Here is a 21,665-nt window from a genome sequence, read left to right as displayed (position 1 = left end):
TGCAACAACAGGTCCATGGGGTTTTTGGGTGTGCAATTGGTAATAAGAGAGCTGTTGGTTTGAGGCCAAGAGTGTATGACCGGATATTTTGCTTCGTCAACTGTCACTTTGATGCTCATTTAGAAACAGTTAATCAGTGAAATGTAGATTTTAATCATGTATATCAAACAATGACATTTTGTCAATCAACTAATGTTTTCAATGCTGCTCCTTTTGATTCTGCTACTACTGTTTAAGTATTTTCTATGGTACAACTGTTATTGGTGAGCAACTTGCAGAAGGGATGCTGCATTATTGGAGGCAGACTTGGTCATATTTCTTGGTGATTTTAATTATTGGCTTGATGGTATGCATCTAGCACATTCAAGAAAATTTCCATCCAAATCAGGGCGGCTCAAGCTTCAAAGCATCTTATGTCCCTAACAAATCTTGCAAATACGTACATGGATCTCAATATAGGAATAGCCTTTTGCTAGCCACTAGAGGCAGTGGTTGAGTGATGACATGTTTCTTAAGGCCTTGGAAAGCTCCCCATACCAGCTTATTTAAGAGGCTATCAATGCTCTAAACCTTGAGGACAAGGTTCTTTATGGGAAGGGGATTGTTATAGACATGATGCGATGCGGTGCTACTTTGAATTGGGAAGTCTCTCATCCATACAATGTCATTCGATGCTATGCTATGCTAGGTCGTTTTATTTTGTTAAACTGTGTTTTGTTGTTAGAAAGGCTTACTGATTTGTACGTTTATATAAATAGAGCACGAGAAAATGAGGGATTATTCTGGAATGTATTTTGGTTTGAAACTACTGGATGAATTGGGAGCCTCGAACATCCCAAGCAATAGCCCTTTTCATTGAATTTCATCCTCTTCAATTCATCTCCAATTTTTGTCTCTATTTTGTTCTTAATATCCCTTTCCAGCCTTCTTCATCGTTACTCCACAAGTGGGTTCATAACAAATGTGGACCAAAAAAAAAAAAAAAAAAAAAAGATTTTCTCTCTGTTATCATTGTGCTAGTTCCGTCCTTAATTCCTACTCATCCTCGTCTTCGATGTCATCATAGTTGAAGGGTAGAGGAATAGACTTGAATGCACGGTACTTGCCAACATTGTTCAAATGCTCATTCTCCAACCTGATGTAAATCACAAGAAATTGAAAACATTTAAATTTGAAATTTGCGCAAATCCTCAACATGCAAGGAGTCCATTGTCTTATCCATAAAAAATTAAGCTTATATAAACATGTTAGAAATTCTACTCCAAAATGACCAACAATCTTGGTTACCTAAAGAAATTCCAAATCCCACGACGAATGATTTCAAGGCTGGCTATAATGGTGATTAAAGATTCTGTATGCAAGAAAGAAACCTCTAAACCCAAAACAGTATGCAACCAAGCAAACCTGAGGACGACATTCAACACCTGCATATATTTCCTAGAAATTACAAAAAGATGGTTTAGCGTCAAATGTTGATGAAAACTCTCCGTTGAAGTCATTTACTCATCATGGCTCCAAAATATACACTATTGTGAAGGATTAGAAGCTTGTCTCTCAGCCATTGGTTCTTAGATTGCCGTTGCAGGAGTCCCCAATCGAAGACAAGGTCCCAATATGTACTGAAAATTGCTGCAATGGCTTAGAAAATCCATGCTACTGTCTTCCAGCCCAATCCCTTGTGGAGACTGTAAGCTGTTCTCATGCTAATAGCCACAATTGTCAGAAAATATCTCAGCCCGTTCTATACTTGCATATCATCTTTCTCTTCATATAAGCGATGGAGGCACTAAAAAAGAGGAGGGAATATTTTTTTGAGAAGAAACATCTTCATTGGATTAAGTCACAGGTTACAAGCATCACTAGCAACAACTTGCTTAATACAACTAGGAATATCTTCTAGATCACAAAGATCAAACTCACTCAAAAGGGCATTCTTGGCCAGCACATGTGCTGCCACATTAGCATCCCTTTTAGTATGACAAACACTCCAAGCACCAAAAGACCTTAATACAGATTTTGTGTCCTCAATTATAAGCCCTCCTACGCTCCTATCTTCCCCTTGATCCTTGAGTTTTTTGACTATCTGAAGAGAGTCTCCTTCCAGTATAACTTCATTGATGCCAGACTCTTTACAAAACAGGACAGCCAGCATCAATGTATACGCCTCTGCAGCATAAGGAGATAGACTGACTTCCCTTCGATCTCTAAGTGTTCCCATAACTCTTCTACATCTGTCTCTAATAATCGCTCCAACTCCAACTATACCTTCTGTGGTATTGAGATATGCATCCCAGTTCAGTTTGTAATTCCCCTTTGGTGGTTTTTTCCAAGTCTGAGGTGAAGAGGCAGAATTGGCCCAACTTTGGGGGCCCTTAGCTTTTACTACTCTGAAATAACTCAATTCAGTATGAGACCTTTGGATGATGGAGCTCAGGTGTTTAAGGTCCTTCCCATACACGCAATCATTCCTCCTAGCCCAAATTAGTTTAGCTATCGAGCCTGCTTCTTCCAGCTCCTTCTGAGCTAACTTTTCTACCATTTGTTCCCAGATAGACTTGAAACAATTGCCACTCAAAGATAGCTTTTGTAATGGCCTGTTGCCTTGTCCCCACATATCTTGGGCAGCACCACAACTCTCTAATACATGACATGTTGTTTCCTCCTCAAGAAGACATATTGGCATGAAGAGACTTCTTTTATTTTCCTCTTTTTTAAGTTACTGAAAGTGGGCAGTGCCTCAGTGCATGCTCTCCACAGAAACATCCTTATCCTATTCGGCACTTGCATCTTCCATAGAGATTTCCAAAAACCCTCCTTGGTGGGATTAGTTGAGGGGCCACTCTCTTGGCTGGGTTGCAAGTCACGATGGAGGTGGTATGCACTGCTGACAATGAACATACCATTTGAGGTGCATTCCCAGCTCAATCGATCCTCCCTGTGGCCTAAACTGATGGGAATGGATTTTATAGTCTCTACACATTCCTGTGAGAAGAGGCTGGCTAGCAAGTTGACATCCCATCTCCTTAGAGTAGGATCAATTAAATCTTCCACCCAAGTGACAGCTTCTACTAGATTCCTGTCATTGTTAGAGGTCAAAACATGAGGTCTTGGCAGCCACCTATCCTCCCATATATTGACTTGTGCCCCATTCCCAACCCTTCATGTGAGTCCTTATTTCAGTAGGTTTAGGCCAGCTTTTAAACTCCTCCAGGCAAGTGAGGGCCTGAGTCCCAGATTAGCTTTCAAAAGACTCCCTTTTGCAAAGTACTTCTGTTTGATAATCTGAGCTGGGAAAGAGTCAGGTTTTGTGAGGAGATTCCATCCCTGTTTAGCAAGTAGGGCCAGGTTGAAGCTCTTGAAATTCCTGAATCCCATACCTCCTTGATGCTTTGGCTTGCTGAGTTTATCCCACTTGACCCACTGGATTTTGGTTCTCCCATACCTCCTCCTCCTCCAAACTCTGTCAATTAAGTTGTGGAAGGATGCAATATTGGTTCTCCCCACTATGGTGAGAAGGCCAAGGTATTTCTCAAAAGATCCTGTTGCATTGACTCCAGCTATCTTCAGAATTGTACTCTTGTTTTCAGTTGGTGTATTCTTGCTGAAGTAGATTGAGGACTTTTCTTTGTTGAGCTTCTGGCCAGATGCTAGTTCATATTGGGTCAGAATCCTCATTAGTCTACTCCACTCAAGGGAGTTGGCTTTGTAGAATATCAAACTATCATCAACAAAAAAGATGTGGTTTACTTTGACAAGGCCCCTGCCCACTGGCACACTCAAAATGCTTCCTTCCCTTTCAGCCTTGAGTAGGAGGCATGACAATGCTTCTGCACAGAGGATAAAAAGGTAAGGGGAGAGGGGGTCCCCTTGCCTTAATCATCGAGTGGGCATGAAGAAGCCTTGTGGCTCACCATTTAGTATGATAGAGTAGGAGACTGAGGAGATGCATTTCAGGACCAGAGAGACCCAACTATTAATGAACCCCAACTTGCTCATTACTGCTGCCAAAAAGCTCCATTCCACACGATCGTATGCCTTGCTCATGTCTAATTGGAAAGCCATGTAGCCTATTTTCCCTTGTATCCTGGTTGTCATTGAATGTAGAGTTTCATAAGCCACCAAAATGTTATATGTGATGGCTCTACTTGGTACAAAAGCACTTTGACTTGGGGAGATAATGTTAGGCAAAACAGCTTTGAGTCTATTTGAAATTACTTTTGCTACTATTTTGTATAACACATTACACAAACTAATTGGTCTGAAATCTGAAACTCTCTTGGCCCCTTTGATCTTTGGGATGAGTATGATGAATGTGTCATTGCTCCTCTTCAATAAGCCTTCTTTGTTCAGAATGTTGAGGGCAAAACTTGTAACCTCTTCTCCCACTAGATTCCAGTTTGTTTGATAGAATAAGGCTGGGAATCTGTCTAGACCTGGAGAGCCAAGGCCATTCATATGGAACACAGCCACCTTGACTTCGTCTGCTGTGAACTCCTTCCCTAAGTGTTCATTCATCTCAATAGTAATTCTGTGGGGCACATCCTTGACGCAATCAGCAATGCCTGTTGGAGTAGATGTGGAAAAGAGATCACAGAAGAATTCTGAAAAAATGGAACCAATCTGTTGTTTATCAGTAACCAGTGATCCCTGCCCATCTATTATTTGGTTAATCCTGTTTGTTTTCCTTCTCTGGGTGGCATGTTGGTGATAAAATTTGGTGTTCTGATCACCCATTTTGAGCCAGTGCTGCTTAGCCCTCTGCTTCCACTTTAGATCTTCCTCTTCAAGGGATTGTTCAATCTCATTTTGCAATCTGAGCATTAAGTCCACATGTTCCCCTTTACCTACTTCTTGTAGCTTACTCAGTTTTAACATTTTCTGTTTGATCTTAGCAGGTGCATGCCTATTTTCAGTAGCATTCCATTTCTTTAACTCTGAGCTACAACTTCTCAATCTCTTTACCACAATTGGGACTTGATCCTCTCCCCAACCTTGATTCCCCAAAGCCTTCTTTATGGTAGCAGCACACCCCTCCTCAAGTGTCCAGGCTGCTTCGAATCTGAACAACTTAGAAGGGGAATTGTCCTGGTGCCTTTTGCTTGATAGGGCAATATGTAGTAGTGAGTGATCTGACTTCACTGCAGGAGACACAATACAACATGCCTCTTTGTACCTCTGAGACCAAGCTGGGTTTGCTAACCCTCGGTCTAGCTGTTCCTTAGTGAAATTTGGGCCTCTTCTGTTATTGGACCAGGTGTACTTAGGTTCTAAAGTCAAAATCATCTCCAATGAGCAAAATTCCAAGGCTTCTCTGAACTTCTCCATTTGGTTATAAGGTCGGGGGGGCCTCCCACTTTTTCATCTTGGCAGTTTATTTCATTGAAATCACCACAGACCAGCCATGGAGTTTTAGGCAAAGGTTTGAGGTCTTTTAAAAGCTCCCAACTGTTGTTCCTCTTAGAGGTCTCAGGATGCCTATAGAATCTTGTGAAGAACCATGGGAGTGAGCCTGTATGACTCGAGACACTAGCACTGATATGCCACCTTGAGTAGTCATAGATGGACACTTCAATATTATTTTTCTACATTAAGGCAAGACCTCCACTGCTTCCCTTACTTTCAACAGAGATGCAGGCATCAAAACTCAGACTTCTCCTAACTTCTTCAATTCTTGATTTAGTGCATTTGGTTTCCATTAGAAATATCATGGAGGGGGACTTATCATTTACCATGAGGTTAAGGAATTAAACTGTCCGAGGGTTCCCAAGCCCTCGGCAGTTCCAACTTATTAAACTCATGACTCTTGGCAGGGCTGCCTAGCAGCCTCTACCTGTTGTTTTTGTTGATCACCCTTACACTCTTGTTTGACCTCAATAAACATGTGGTCCAGTTTGGTTTTCTTGCCATTGATGTTTGATATGTCTCCCAAGGTTCTTTCACTAAGTTTTTTCTTTAAAAGTTCCACTGGGGTGATTGAGAATTCAGGTCTACCTAGGTGGGGTTCACGGGCTTTCCTCTTCCAGGTGTCTTTTCTGGTTTGTATAGGAACCTCAGTAGGGGATAGGTTCTCTTGGGAATATTTGACCAGCCTTTTTGAACTTCTAAGATGGGACTTGGGGTTAGTATTGGTTGGTTCCAGGCTGATGGCAGTGGGGTCTTGTTCCATATCGACTACAAGGTCTTTTACTAGAGTAGGGGAGTTTGGTTTGGGTAGTGCAGAAAGGGATGACTTATTACTTTCCTCTGTGGATAAAAGCTGGCAATTGACTACTGAGGAAAGGTATGGGAGCTCACCTGACTGTACTTCTTGCAGAGATCTTCTGTTGACTTGTGACTTAGTAGGTAGACCATCCTTATAGCCTTGCACCACTGTTCCAGTTTCCACTGTAGGATCCTGGATTTCCTGCCTTGCTTGTTCCTTTTGTCCTTCACTACAGTTCCTAAAGATCTGGCCCCTTCCATCCATGGTTGAGGGTGGAGGCTTCGCATCTGATTTTTTTGGATCTGGTCTACTTGCATAAGACTTGGTAGTAATGAAAGGGATCTTGTTTAAGGTGGTACGTAACCAGGGACCATATTGAGCTGGTTGATCAGCTCGAGGTCTTTGGTTATAGCATCCCCTACCTTGATGCATAATGACTCCACATCCTAAACAAAAGCTTTGGAGTCTCTCGTACTTGAAGGCAGACCAGACTTTCCTATCCCCTGCTACCACCCATCTCCCACGAGCCAAAGGTTTGGTGATATCTACCTCAACAAAAACACGCAAGCATTTTCGCCAACCTTGGCCATCTCTGTTCACTTCCACTTTGAGAACTCTTCCTATAGCCGAGGTAATTTGGTGGCCATAGTTTTCTGTCATGCATGCAAATGGGATGTTGTGGATTTGCACCCAAAAAGGTTATAGAGAGAAACTGACTGCACTAGGGGGGAGACTGCTATCAATGTCTTGAATTCCTATCAGGCTTCGATCAAAGGTCCATGGCCTTCCTCTTAATATCTTGTCCTTGTTTGTCTTCATCCCAAACTCCATCATAAAGCTGCACTACCCTATCTCAGTGAAAGTTACCTCTCCTTCCATCTTCCATACCTGGAGCATGGTTGATCGAAAGGGCTCCTTATTGAAACTTCTTTCGGTAATGACCTTTGCCAACAAACAGAAGGATCCTCTTTGAGCCGCCATCCTGAGATCCTTGTCTAAGACTTTGACAAAAGCTTCTTCATCCTCAGTCAATGTTAGACCTTCCCATAGCTTTGAGAGGTCCTCGTCTCCCATGGATGTATGCTTCACACAAACTGGGTCTATTAACACACAAAAATACTGGATTCCTAAATACCAAGAGGAAACTAGTATCAAAGACCACCCTACAAATTAATTCACTGCACTGCTCCTTTGCTCTTAGCTCTCGCTATGAGACAGCTTTCTTTGTATCAGGATACAAAGAAACATAACCTTACACTCTCACTCTCCCGGGAGTAGAGAGAGAAGGACTGAATTAACAACTTCAAAATTAACCAAAAAAGAGGAGGAAAAAAGTCATTGCAACAATAATCATACTGAGTTGTGGCAAAAGAAGAAATTGAGCGCTAAAATATCACTTTTTTTAAAAGCTTAAGCCTCGCGGACCCATCTATTTTAATCAAAAGTGGAGTAGATTAGTTGATGTTGGAACTCAAGACTATTGTTTGAATGCTATATAATAAATAACTATTTGTCTCAACGGCTTAAATTATTCTAAAAGTGAGTTGGGAACCTGTAGGAGTCGAGATAAGTACGGAAGCACTACAACAATGAAGTGGAAAGTGTTGAATGCGCCACTCTTTTTGCAAGTGTTTTGTCTGTGCTTGTAGTCTCCCCAACCGTAGTAGCGTATGTAGAACTCCAAACTTCTCAAGGCTTGCACTTGGCTAGTAAACTGATCGGCCAAGAAGAAATCTTGGAGCCTGACCTGTCATATAAAGAAATTCACAAATGCTCATTAATTATTACAAACACCCACATCAGTACAATTTCATTAATCACTTGCATCATGATCAGTTGTCGACTACAATACCTTGTACAAAGGAGCACAGATACAGTGAAAGAGACATGTGAGGAAGAAGAAACGACTTGAACGGTACAGTATGTTGAATGGAAAGAACAATATGATAACTACACGCTGCAGATCAGAAAGAGAGAATAAAGTTCAGTACTGTATATATATTCAGAATTAGATGGGGAAAAAGTAGGTGAAGTACTTATACATATATGATCTTACAAGAACCAAGTTGATAGGCAGAAGTTCTGTCAATGCTTTGTACTCTCTTTTTTGGGTCCATTTCCATGTTAAGGTTTGAGAGGACACTAGCTAGTGCTAGTACTGCAAGACCAAAGCTGAGGAGGAGAACCTGTCGGTAGCCCAACTCCTTGTTTGTAGTCGAATATGAAGTAATAGTTGACTCGGTACCCCCTCCAGAAGTATATGTTGGCAGCATACATTAACATGTGCAAAACTATGAAGCCAAACAAACTGTAAGCGAGTAAGGAAGTTTAACATTGGGAAACTAGAGAGTTTTTAATTTCCTCTTTCTTGGATTGAAAGCATATTCATCTTAATCTTTTATTTTTAAAAGCTTAAAGGTGCTCACATTGAATCCTATATATATATATATATATATATGCTGGTCTAGTGATGTGACTAGGGCATAAATTTTCACAGAGCTAGTTCCGAGCTTGAGGGAAAAGAGTTTACCCAAGTTGATAGGCCAGCACAAAAGTTGCCAAGTCAAATGACTCATTTCCTAATCCATTTGGTTCTTAAAAAATTTGTTGAGAGGAGATGTAATCCTAGAGAGAAATGAAAGTTACCTGTACAGGGGAAACATGTTCTCCATATAGTCAGTCGCCCCTTCCTCATTCATGATATTACGATCGCGTATAATTAAAATAAGAGCTAATATTAGAGCTGCCGTGCAGCCAGCAAAAAAACCTGAAAAGTTTTCCAATGAACAGATCCAAAGGGAAAGAAATGGACACTAGATTTATCCTCATAATTTCTTCGCAGTTAAGAAGTTTAATTCATACTAGATCCAAGATCTTACACATGGAAAATGTAGTCTATTGCCCAGATGACTAATACAAGAGGGAGTGAATTGACTTGTATTTTAAAAAATAACAATTATAAATCAAATATACAATATAAAATATAAACAAAATATGAAACAATAATAAATATAAAGAATAAGGATAAGAGAGAAACGAACTCAATATGTTAACAGGGTTCGGGCCCACTGTCTACGTTCTCGCCTCAAGCTATCCCTTGAGGATCCCCAAATTCACTATTCAACCTCCTTCAAGTGGATACAGAAACCTATTACACTTTTGAACAATACCGCCACAAATGATCCATGTAGAACACTCTCTACACTTGCAATCACCTTACACGTGGTGATTCAATTATTCCCTATGTATAACACTTTTTACACGCACAAGGGTTATACACACCCTTTTACTAATACAAGAGCTGATAGTGGGTAGGTTATCAGAAAACACTCCTCAATGAGTGAAATAAGAATAATACAGTGCAAACTATATCTCTCTCAAAATGAACAAGGATTAAGGCTCAATGCTTAGAAAATAGAGAATGAAAGTTTTGAATGAATGTTGTATACTTTTGGTGTTGTCAATGTGAAGTTCTCAAATGATCTATTTATAGGCATATGAGACTTCATATTCAAATTTAAAAAGATTCACATGTCAAATACAACATCATTCACTTTTTCAAAAAATTCAAATAAAAGGTTCTTTTTTTTCAATTGTCAAAGACAACATCATTCATTTTTCAAAAACTCCAAACCTAATTTTTTACCTTTGGCATATGACAAAAGAAGCACACTTTATTTTTTTCAAAAAATTCAAATCTAATCTTTTTACTTTTTTCATATGACAAAAGGAGCACATTTTACTTTTCAAATTTTTCAAACAAAAATATCTGCCTTTTGCATAAGTAAAAAGAAACATCAATCACTTTTGAAAACATTCAAATAAAACATGCACATGTGAAAGATAACAATTAATCATCTTTCAAAATGTTCAAATTTAATTTTCAAAATATTCATGCACATGTGGAAAATGTATTTTAATGGTTTATGATAAAATATCATTTTTTAGCCTTAATCCTAATTTCAAATTTTTAAGAGATTTACAACATTACTCTATGACTTTAATGTGAACTTATTCCCTTCTTACTCATGCTTGATCCCTTGATGTGCTTAACTCTATTGTGTAAATAACTTGAGATTAAGACTCCTTTATTCATTGAATTAATTTGTTATCATCAAAATCCATGTGTAGATATATAATTACACGAAACTTGAAATCTTGGGTTCAACAATCTCCCCCTTTTTTATGATGACAAATACTTGATAGAACCTAAAACCTGTATTAATACTTAAGCTCCCTCTAAGAATGTGCATTAATTTTTCAAGCAAAAATATAAATATAATTCTAAGCATATATAACAAATTTATCAATTCAAACAATGTTAGTGTTCTAATCTAACACTTCTTCCCCTTTTGGCATCATTAAAAAGGATTCGCAGCAAGTAAATGGACTGAAGAAAACGGTGTGTTAGTAGAAACTGTAGATAGTTGAAAAAATGGATCTGTTCGTGACTCGACAAGTGTGGCTGGAGATTTAAAAAATTGCCTTATATCGTTGACAAACGAGATTAAGGGCGCCAAGTGTCTTAAAAAAAAGTCATTTTCACCAATCGGTAAAAACAAATCATATTACTCATTGACTTGGATGATAGCTTGTCTTGTTCGTTATGCTATCTCTATAAAATTAGTCTTAAAGTTCATCCAATCCGCATCAAATTTTCTTCTCATCTCTATAACTCATCTGTATTCCTTCAACATTCTCACTTTAAGCTTTCAATTCTTTTCTCAATGACTCATTCTTCTAACATTCATCTGGATTCATCTATGAGGTATTCTACACCTCAACCTCATGTCCTTTTTGTAACTACCATTGGTGCCATGTTGCAGCAAGAAAATAATAATTTGGCTAATAAGTCAGATTCCGATGCTATATACGACTTGGTGAGTCTCGAAACTCGCTACTCGTCATCTATAGTTGCTTTTTCTTAGTAGCTACAAGTCAGAAATCACGAGGTTGAAAAGCTTAAAGAACAAATTCTTGTACTTCAACGAACTGTTCAAGAGTCTCACACAAGGGAAGGAATCCTTCGGCAGAAGAATAAATAGTTGAAATCTCTATTAGATTCTTCATTTTGCTTGCCAGTTCCCATAGATAAAGACGACATGATACTGTATGAAGAGAATGAGTTTCTCAAACATAAGGCTAAGAATCTCAAGTTTATATAAAAGTATTTAAAAAATCTCTCTACTTGTATTGACTCTAATCTATCTTTTAAGAGATATTCATAGCATGCATCATACCTATTTCTCTTCTAATCATACATAATCTATCTTCTGGTAAAGGTTTTGTGAAAATATTTGCTAACTGATCGTGTGTGTTTGTGAACTCTAGTATTACATTGCCTTTCTACACATGATTTCGAAGAAAATAATATCTTATTTCAATATGCTTAGTTCTAGAATGTTGTATCGGATTCTTTGAAAAATTTATAGCACTTATATTATCACATTTGATTGGAATGTGATTATACATGAGTTTAAAATTTTCAAGTTGTTGCTTCATGTAAAGAACTTGAGCACAACAACTACTCGCAGCAACATATTCTGTCTCAGCAGTCGATAGTGCAACAAAGTTTTATTTTTTACTAAATCAGGAAACTAGTACATGACCTAAGAAATGACATGCTCCACTAGTGATTTTTCGATCTATTTTAGAACCAGCATAATCTGCATCCGCATAACTGATTAGATCAAAAGATGTGTGCTTAGGGTACCATAACCCTAGGTTAATTGTACCACTAAGATATCTAAGAATGCGCTTAATTGTAATTAAATAAAATTCTTTTGGAAATGATTGAAAGCATGCACATAAGCACACACTAAACATAATATCTAGTCTACTGGCTGTGAAATATAATAAGCTACCAATCATACCTCAATATACCTTTGAGTCAACTGACTTACCAGTTTCACCTTTATCAAGTTTAGTGGATGGGCTCATTGGTGTTGCAATATCCTTAGCACCTTCCATCCCAAACTTTTACAGTAATTCGTTAATAGATTTTAATTGATTGATGAATGTCCTACTTTTTGCTTGCTTAATTTGCAATCTGAGAAAAAATGTAAGTTCTCCCATCATGTTCATTTCAAATTCTTCCTGCATAATCTTAACAAAAACTTGGCATATATTTTCATTAGTAGCACCGAATATTATATCATCAACATAAATCTAAATTAAAAAAATATCATCATTTTCGTATTTAATGAAAAGAGTTATGTCGATTTTTCCTCTTGAAAAATCTTTTTCAATCAAGAAACCACTGAGTCTCTTGTACCAAGCTCTAAGAGCTTGTTCGAGTCTATATTGTGCTTTTGTGAGTTTGAAAATATGATTTGGAGAAATATGATTTTCAAAACCTGGAGGTTACTCAACATATACCTCTTCATTTATAAAACTATTTAAAAAAGCACTTTTAACATATATTTGAAAAAGTTTGAAATCTTTATAACAAACATGTGCAAATAGCATTCAAATAGCTTCTAATCTTACGACTAGTGCATATATCTCATCATAATCAATTCCTTCTTCTTGATTAAAACCTTGGGCTACAAGTCGAGTCTTATTTCTAGTAATGACTCCGGACTCATCTTTCTTGTTTCTAAAAATCCATTTTGTTCTAATAATAGTATGATTTTTGGGCTTAGGAACAAGTGTCCAAACATCATTTCTTTCAAATTGATTAAGCTCTTCTTGCATAGCTAGAATCCAAAATTCATCAAGAAGTGCTTCATCAATATTTTTAGGTTCAATCTGAGATAGAAAAGTAGTATGATTGCAAATATTTCTAAGAGATGATCGAGTGCTTACACCTCGTGAAGGTTCTCCCAGAATTTGTTTCACTTGATGATTTTTCACAAATTTCTACTATTTGGTTGCATCTTGTATTAAATTTTGATGATCTTTCCTGATATTTCCATGTTGAACTTCCTCTACTGTGTTCTCTTTGTTGAGATTGAGACTTTCCGTATTATTTATACCTCATGTTTCTTCATCAATAGATTTCTTGAAGAGTAGAGAATTAGATTCATCAAATACTACATGCATAGATTCTTGTACAGTCAAAGTCTTTTTATTAAATACTCTATAAGCTTTACTATTAGTAAAATACCTAACAAAGATACATTCATAAGATTTTGTATTAAACTTGCCTAAATTATCCCTGTCATTCAAAATAAAACATTTGCATCCAAATACATGAAAGTAATCAATGTTGGGCTTTTTTTTATTCCAAAGCTCATAGGGGGTTTTATCTAACTTAGACTTTAGCATAACTCTGTTTATAACATAACATGCAGTACTTACCGCTTCGGCCCAAAAATAACTAGATAAGTTGTTCTCATTAAGCATTGTTCTTGCCATCTCTTGAAGATATCTATTTTTCTTCTCTACTACCCCATTTTGTTGAGGAGTTTGAGGAGCAGAAAAATTATACACAAAACCATTTTCATCACAAAATATTTCAATATTTTTATTAACAAACTCTTTTCCCCTATCACTTCGAATACTTGAAATAGTATAACTCTTTTCATTTTGAATTATCTTGTATAATTTGGTAAAGGCATTATGTGCCTCATTTTTATGAGTAAGAAAGATGACCCAAGTATATCTAGAGAAATCATCAACAATAATAAATACATAATATTTTCCTCCTACGCTTGCAACTCTATTTGGTCCAAAAATATCCATATGTATCAGTTGCAGTGGTCTAGTAGTGGAAATATGTTTCTTGGTTTTAAAAGAAGTCTTTGTTTGTTTACGAAATTGGCATGCATCACAACTTTTATTTTTAAGAAAATAACATAATTGCTACGTATGAGATACTTCACACTATAAAAACAAGACAGAAAGATAGAGTGGGAAGTATGGCAATGAAGCTTGAGATTTCAAAAGCTTATGATAGGGTGGAGTTGAGGTATCTTGAGGCAGTAATGAGAAAAATAGGGTTTGGGGATAAATGGATAAGGATGATTATGCAGTGTATTTCTTTAATTTCATATGCCACACTAGTGAATGGTAGGCCTAGTGAGACGGTCATACCCACACAAGGACTAAGACAAGGAGATCCACTTTCTCCTTATCTTTTCCTTCTGTGTGCTGAGGGTCTAAGTTCTTTGCTAGAGCAGGCAAGAGAGAGAAATGAATTAAAGGGGGTTTCAGTGGCCAGAGGTGGAATGAAGGTCACCCACTTGCTCTTTGCAAACGATTGCTTGATCTTTGGGAAAGCCAGTTGGAAGGAATGGAAGAAAATAAGTGGGATCCTTGAGCTATATGAGAAAGCTTCAGGCCAAAGCTTAAATAAGCATAAGACCACCATACTATTCAGTCCTAATGTCAAGGCAAATGTGAGAGAAGGAATTGTGAAGGATTGTGGGGCTCGGGTGCAGAACAGTTGTGAGAAATATCTAAACTTACCAATTATGATTGGCAGGTGCAAATACAACTCATTCAGTAGTATCAAAGACAGAATATGGAAGAAATTGAATAGTTGGAAAAATCAATTTCTATCCCCCTCGAGTAAGGAAATATTGCTGAAAGCTGTGATACAAGCAATCCCAACTTACTTTATGAGTGTTTTTAAGTTGACTAAAAAGTTATGCAAGGAGACAGCTTCTCAGATGGCCAAGTTCTAGTGGGGGGTTTCAGGGAGAATAATAAAAGAATCCAATGGAGAAGTTGGTCAAAGATGGGGCTGTCAAAAACTGAAGGGGGATTGGGTTTTAGGGAATTGGAAGCTTTTAATAAAGCATTGTTAGCAAAACAATGCTAGAGAGTGATGGTGTATCCTCAATCCATGGTTGCGATGGTTTTAAAAGAAAAGTATTTCAAAAGCTCAAATATTGTGAATTCAAAGTTGGGTTTCAAACCCTTAGTATTATGGAGAAGCTTATGGGACTTTTAGATCTGCTGAAAACAGGTTTGGTATGGAGAGTAGGCAATGGAAGGAGCATTAAGGTGTGGGGGGATAGGCAGATTCCTCGAGATTCTACTTTTAAATTTAGTCACCAGTGGCTGTGTTACAAGTTGAAGCTAAGGTGGAAGAGCTAATCTATGTAGGAGACAGGGAATGGAATACTAAATTGGTAAAGCAAGTTTTCAATGAGGAAGAAGTTGATATGGTTTGTAAATTACCTATTAGTTTCTCTGGTTTACCTGACAAGTAGATATGGGCCTTTTCAAAGAATGAGATTTATAGTGTAAGGAGTGCCTACCATTCTGAAGTAGATAGAAGAAGAAGAGAAAAGGGTGAACCTTCGAGTAGAGAGAGGTAGAGGGATGGAAAGTGTTGTGGAGCTAAATATCCCTGAAGTGGTAAAGGTTTTTGTATGGAAGGCTTTGAATAACAATTTACCAACAAAGAGGAACTTGTTTCACAGAAAGATCATAAAAGAGGCTAGTTGTCCAATGTGCAAGAGACAGAATGAGTCAGTTACGCATGCATTATGGAGCTGCTATGGAGCAACAAATGTTTGGGCAAGTAAAAGAAGTCCTATGCAGAAATGGTCGATTATAGAGGACATGTTGGAGATCTAGTCAGAATGGACTCTAAAACTGAATCAAGAAGAACTAGAAGTGGAGGCTGTGGTTTTGAGAAGAATTTGGCTGCGAAGGAATGGTCTGATTTTTTAGAACAGGTTTGAGGGTTCTGATGTGGTGTTTAATGAAGCTGCTGATTGCTTGGAAGAGTTTCAATAGGCACAGCAGAAACAGAGAAGGGGACTAGTTGATGGAGTTCAACTCAGAAGGGAGATACACTGGAAGGCACCAGTTAGGGATTATGTCAAAGTTAAATGGGATGCTGCCTTGAAGGATAAAGAAAATAGAGGGGGGATTAGAGTAGTTATAAGGGACAATCATGGTGAAGTGTTAGTTTCTTTTGCTGCACGAAGCTAATTATTAGTAATCCTATGTTAACTGAGCTACATGCACTTTGGAGAGCAATGAAACTATGCCCTGAGTTAAATTGGATCAAAGTTCAGTTGGAAGGTGATGCACTTTTGCTAGTTAAAGATGTTAATAGAAAGGAAAGGAGTTGGGAATGGTATGGACAGATGATAAAGGACATTAGAGGAGTGCTGGACAGCATGAAGCAATGAACAGTTATAGAGAATGCAACAACGTTGCTCATTTTCTTGCAAAGTTTTCGTTACTTGTAAATGAGGAAACGGTTTGGATGGAGGGTTATCTTCCTGAGAACAGAAATATGTAAACTCTGATATACTTTGTAGAAATGTTGAAAAATGAATATAGATACTTTTGTTTCAAAAATAAAATAGTTTAACAAAAATAAAATAAAATAAAAAATATTAAAAATAAAGTAACAAAATAATAAAAAATAATATTAAAACATATAAAATATGTGGTGTTGACTGATAAGTATGTTGACTGATAAGTAACGTCTCTCTTTCTTTATTCATTTGATCGAGCTACAACATCAACCAAATATGATTGGCACCTTTAATTTACGGTAGCTAAAAGCCAACTTCTTTTGAAATTGCATAATCCAATGTGGTGTAATATTAAGTTCTATTAACTAAATTCTTCATTGAATTTTCATTTGCATAATCCAATAAGGATCAACTTCTTGGCCAAAATATGCATGAGTGCCCAATTGGAAAAGAAGTTTAGTCGTTTTGGTCAGGGAAAATACCTTATCATATTTCTTCATGATCTTGGAAAATGCTAGTGTATTCAAGAAGCTGTCTCATTCATGGAAAAGTATCTACTTCATTAGTGGAAAGAAAAGAAAGAGGAAGACAAGAAAATCCAACTAGATCTAATAAAAAACTAGCAATATATCTCCAATACCCGAAGTTTCTGGTAAAATTCAATAAAAGCCCACTTAAGTTGTTCTTCAACTTTCCTAAGATTTTCCCTGCTGAAATTCAGCTCCATCTGCATAGGATAATGGAGGAAGCTCTTAATGGTGGAGCGAAGAGTCCCTAGGGTGTTGTTTATTTTCACATGATCGAGTACTTCCAAAGGAGCTGGTCTACTAGTCCTAATGTTCTCTGGCCTCTGTTCTTGAACCTTTTGATTGAGAACATCAATGGTCTCCTCCTCATCTCTTTCCTGATCACTTGATTCATCTGATTGTCCATGGCTATTCGATACCCCCTCTTCAATCACATGCATCGACATGACAATTCTTCCTACATATATGTGTAATTGGAGCAGTCTTCTTTTGTAACTTAAGCTCTTTTTTTAACATAAGCTAAAATTATAATTGAAAAAGCAGATCCTTCGATTAAGAGCTTCGTAATATATACAAAACTTACCACTTGCTCTGGCTCCTCTCGGTGTTGAAGCCAACAATGCGGATGCAGAAGTTGCAACATCTAAAGCAAGATGAGTCATCTCAATTGATCTATCAAACTAGCATTGAGGATTCTCCACTTTTATTCGAAAAGCAATGAAAGCATCCATTTGCTTATTCAACGTATCCACTTCCTTCATCACCTCCTCCACCTTAGATGAAATGCCTCATTCCCAGAGGATCGAAGAGTTGGCTCTTATTACTTAAAATTAACTTCAATATCACAACTATAAAATCTAGAAAACTCCATAAAATATTAATCTATTCACTCAATCCAAATATCCATGTTACTTCATAGGGACAATACAGAAATTCTCAATAACATAAATTAAAAGCTCATAAAGACTCGAAAATATCCTTAACTCATCAAATCCAAATATCCAAAAATAAATCAATTTACTAACTACGACTTTCAAATAAGCACTTGTACCCTCAGGCACTTATTCCACTACGATCATCACACTTTGCTAAAACTTCCTACTCTTGTTCTTTAGCTGAACTATCAAAATTATTTGAAAAATATTTGGAGATAAGAGGTGAGTTATCAATAACTCAGTAAACAGAGAACATATACTAGTGTGCAAACATGAGCATTTACAGAGTTCAAAATGCAGAACAAAATTATTTTACTTTTAGAATGCAAAATTAGAACTTGGTATCAAAAATATCAGAGCGAAAGTTTTAGGAAAACATTCTTATTCAAAGTTCCTTTGGCACAGCATAACTGAAACATCACATAGAACAGAATTTCATGCTTAAACCCTGTGGTAGGTTGTGCAAACCCTAACGGCCAACCGAGCAAAAATAGAATGTAAATCTTTCCCTTATTATTCTCGAAGCCCTGAGTGTGCACACAAGAAAGACCACGCAAAAAACCACTTGTTTCCAAAGTAGGTGCACCGAAAACAGAAAAGTTGGAATCAACCGAAACAAAGGCTATAGTTTTACACTCGTGGTAAAGTCAGAAACATAAACAGATGTCATGCCAGAAGTTTTCAAAAATTACATCATATCAGAGTACAAAATATTTTTAGAACATAACATAATCAAATCACAAAATATGATTTATGCACAAAATTTCATGTTCGTTCTCTTTTGCATAATTCAGAAATAAAATACCAAAATAGCTCATGTCTAGATAAGCCATGCCAGAAAAATACTTTATTCTTATACAAAATTTCATGAGTAATGCAAAACAAATAATTGAGGTATTTCAAAATTATTTTCATAACAAAACATGCATATTTTTGCAAAATTAACCTCAGTTCATTTCTTTTATGCAAAGTCTAGTATAGGAACCCTGCTTACCTGAACTTCTTAACCTTTCAATAGTTTTCTCAACAATGTCGAACAAATATTAATCGTCACTTATAAAATAATCAAGTAATTTCCGTAAAGTTCCAATCAAACACATATTTGGATATTAACCTATTCTAAATTAACCAATTCTAAAACCTCAAAATCTAAACATCCTCATAATTTCTAAAATACATCATTGCCAAAACCATCAATCATCGTTAAAAATAGTTTTCTTAAAACTCTAACCTGACCCAAACTAATTTTAAAACTCAGGTCCGAAACATCTTAAAACATTAAAACAACCTTTTAAAATAAACCCAGCCTTAGAGAAAAAACCATCTCAAGGTAAACCCAACGTGAGATTGAAACACCTTCACTAAAAGGGTCCATTCCAAACCGAAACCAACGGTCTTGCCAAAAGTTGAACTTAAGGGTAAGATCATAATTTACAACATCTTGCAAGCAAACTAACAGCAACATAAAAAGCAGAATAGCTCTAAAACCAAAAAAAAAAAAACTACCTCTTACCTAAGAAGGAAAAAAATCACAACGGAGACATCGAGCGGCAGAGCAAGGCGTGACTGAGCTGTGGATCCGCAACGGCTAGCGTGCAACAATGGATCACGGTGGTGTGGCAGAAAAATTACCGTTGGTATGCGCGGGTTAGCATGGAAGTGAGAGAGTGTGATGAGAGATACAGAGAGAAAGAGGTCCGTAAGCCATGAAAGGGAGGGAGTGAGAGAGAGAGAGAGAGAGAGAGAGACCGCACGAGATACTCACCGAGAAGGCAACAAAGCGACGGTGACAAGGTGGTTGGGCAGCGATAGATCACGGAGAGGCTGGGTGTCGGTGTCGTTGGGCTTCCCTTGCCGTGGCTGAAGTCACCACACAAGAAGACTTGCTCTGTTTTGAGAAGCCAAAAACAGGGGCCTTTCGGTGATGCCTTGCAGTGGTTCCACACGGTTTACGGCGGTTTGGAACTAGTGAATGTGGGGTGGCTTCTCGAAATGGAGTGGTGGCTATTTCAAGGCTCTCGGTCTGTGGCTTGCTTTCTTGGTAATGCTCTACTTTTGAGAGCCAAAACAGGGGTGTTTTTAGGTGGCGAAAGGTGTGGAGTGGTTTCCTTACGGGCTACTGCTGTGAGATGGGGGGTTTGGGTGGCTACGGATGATGAAAGGGGCTAGGTGATTGTCAGATTTCACGTGGGACAGGGTAGCTAGATGGAGGAGATGCTTCACTGAAGCATTACGGCCTAGAGTGGTGCTTGAAGAGGGGAGCAGCGAGCATGGAAGGGAAAGCTTAAAAGGAGGTTTGCGACTTGGAGTTTTCTTTTCATATATGAGGGATAAACGTAACTATATATATAGAGGATTGAAAACAAAATCCTAGAGATGAGAGAAAGAGGCGTGCATGCAGTGGGAACGAAAGTGATGGAGCCGTGTATGCAGTGAGTAAACAGTCGTGAACGTGCAAAACGTGGAGTCTGAAATTATTACCACGGGCTAGGGCTCTAAAACCTGAAAATATTTTGGCCACGTCTCGGATCTCTTATGGGGTTAATGCATGGGCTTTTTGCCCCATTTTGGGACCTTGACTCAACCTAAAAACAATTATACTTTTCCATAAATTTTTTTTTAGTGAAGATTAACTTGGCCCATTAAAAGATTTTAAACCTAATTATCAAACTTATTGAAAAATTATAATATGCCAAAAATATCTTAAGCCTTACTCTCTTCTAAAAAATTTACTCACAATCCCAAATGGGCTTTTTATACCTATAAATCCAAAAATATTTAGAAAACAAGTCTGGTGCTAGACCCGAGTGTTACATTGGACTTGTAAAACTTCTCCACTTTATTGAGTTCACCATCGATCCTCTTGAAGTAAGCCAACTTGTAATCTCCCCCTTCGTCGGGGTATATGAGAAACATAGTCATATAACTTTGTGAGCCATCTTGGTTCACTAAATTTACTAGAATGGCTTGGCCTTCAATGTCATGATCATCATCGAGAGTAGTGGATGGGTTTGTGGGGGTAGTGATTGTAACTTTGTGTAAGGCCGCTAAAAGCTCTGTAAAGTGTGAGTTTACACTTTAGGCTGGTCAGGCTAGCCAATGGCCCATTTCTTTGCTTGAAGCATAGGATGTCTTTCAACAAGGTTTTGAGGTTACCGTAATCCATCTATGCTTCTTGTCATTCGGGCACCATTTGTGCCGCGAATTCCTTTTCGAATTTTGTGGTTTTTTGGGTTTTGTTGCAGGCTGGATAGTCTGCTTTAATGTGCGAGACAACACTTTTGATGATAAGTGCCATCTCATATACAGATTTATAGTCGAATAATTTTGACCATTAAAGGTTGATACTTCTAAGAGCATTGGCCATCAAGTCTAAAATTTAGCTAGAATGTTGTGTTTTGGCCATAATATGGACTTCTAGCTAGATTAGTCCACATTGGACTAGCTATCCCCAAGTCCAAATAATAATATAACATTATTTATTTTAATAATATTTGATCATTTTGTTTCTTTTAATATTTTACAAATACACTACATGTAGGAAGTTGATATTCATTTGAAACTTCCTTTGAACTCTTTGGAGGGTCAATTTCACTAGCATACAAGCTGTAGGAAATTCTTAAACCTCACCCTCTAGCGTGGTACTAATACTGAAAAATATTGAATTCCACTAAATTGAACCCAAAGCAGCTATATAGCATTGAAAGGTATCAGGACATAAAACAAACAAAATACATTGAATTTTATATATTTCATCTGTTCACTTGTGGAAACATATACCTCTGGAGAATGAACCTAAAACAGTCAAGTAATTACCAAAACAGTCCACAAATTA

The 21,665-nt window shown here is 37.5% G+C and overlaps 1 pseudogene; it reads right to left on the bottom strand.

Annotated features, from left to right (window-relative positions):
• Positions 1–1,035: 1,035 nt before the first annotated feature.
• Positions 1,036–21,128, bottom strand: LOC122316187 (annotated as a pseudogene).
• Positions 21,129–21,665: the final 537 nt, after the last annotated feature.

The sequence above is a fragment of the Carya illinoinensis genome, chromosome 7, assembly GCF_018687715.1.
Source record: "Carya illinoinensis cultivar Pawnee chromosome 7, C.illinoinensisPawnee_v1, whole genome shotgun sequence".
Classification (NCBI taxonomy): domain Eukaryota; kingdom Viridiplantae; phylum Streptophyta; class Magnoliopsida; order Fagales; family Juglandaceae; genus Carya; species Carya illinoinensis.
The sequence above is the reverse complement of the archived record's forward strand: the minus strand, read 5'-3'. Positions and strand labels throughout refer to the sequence as shown.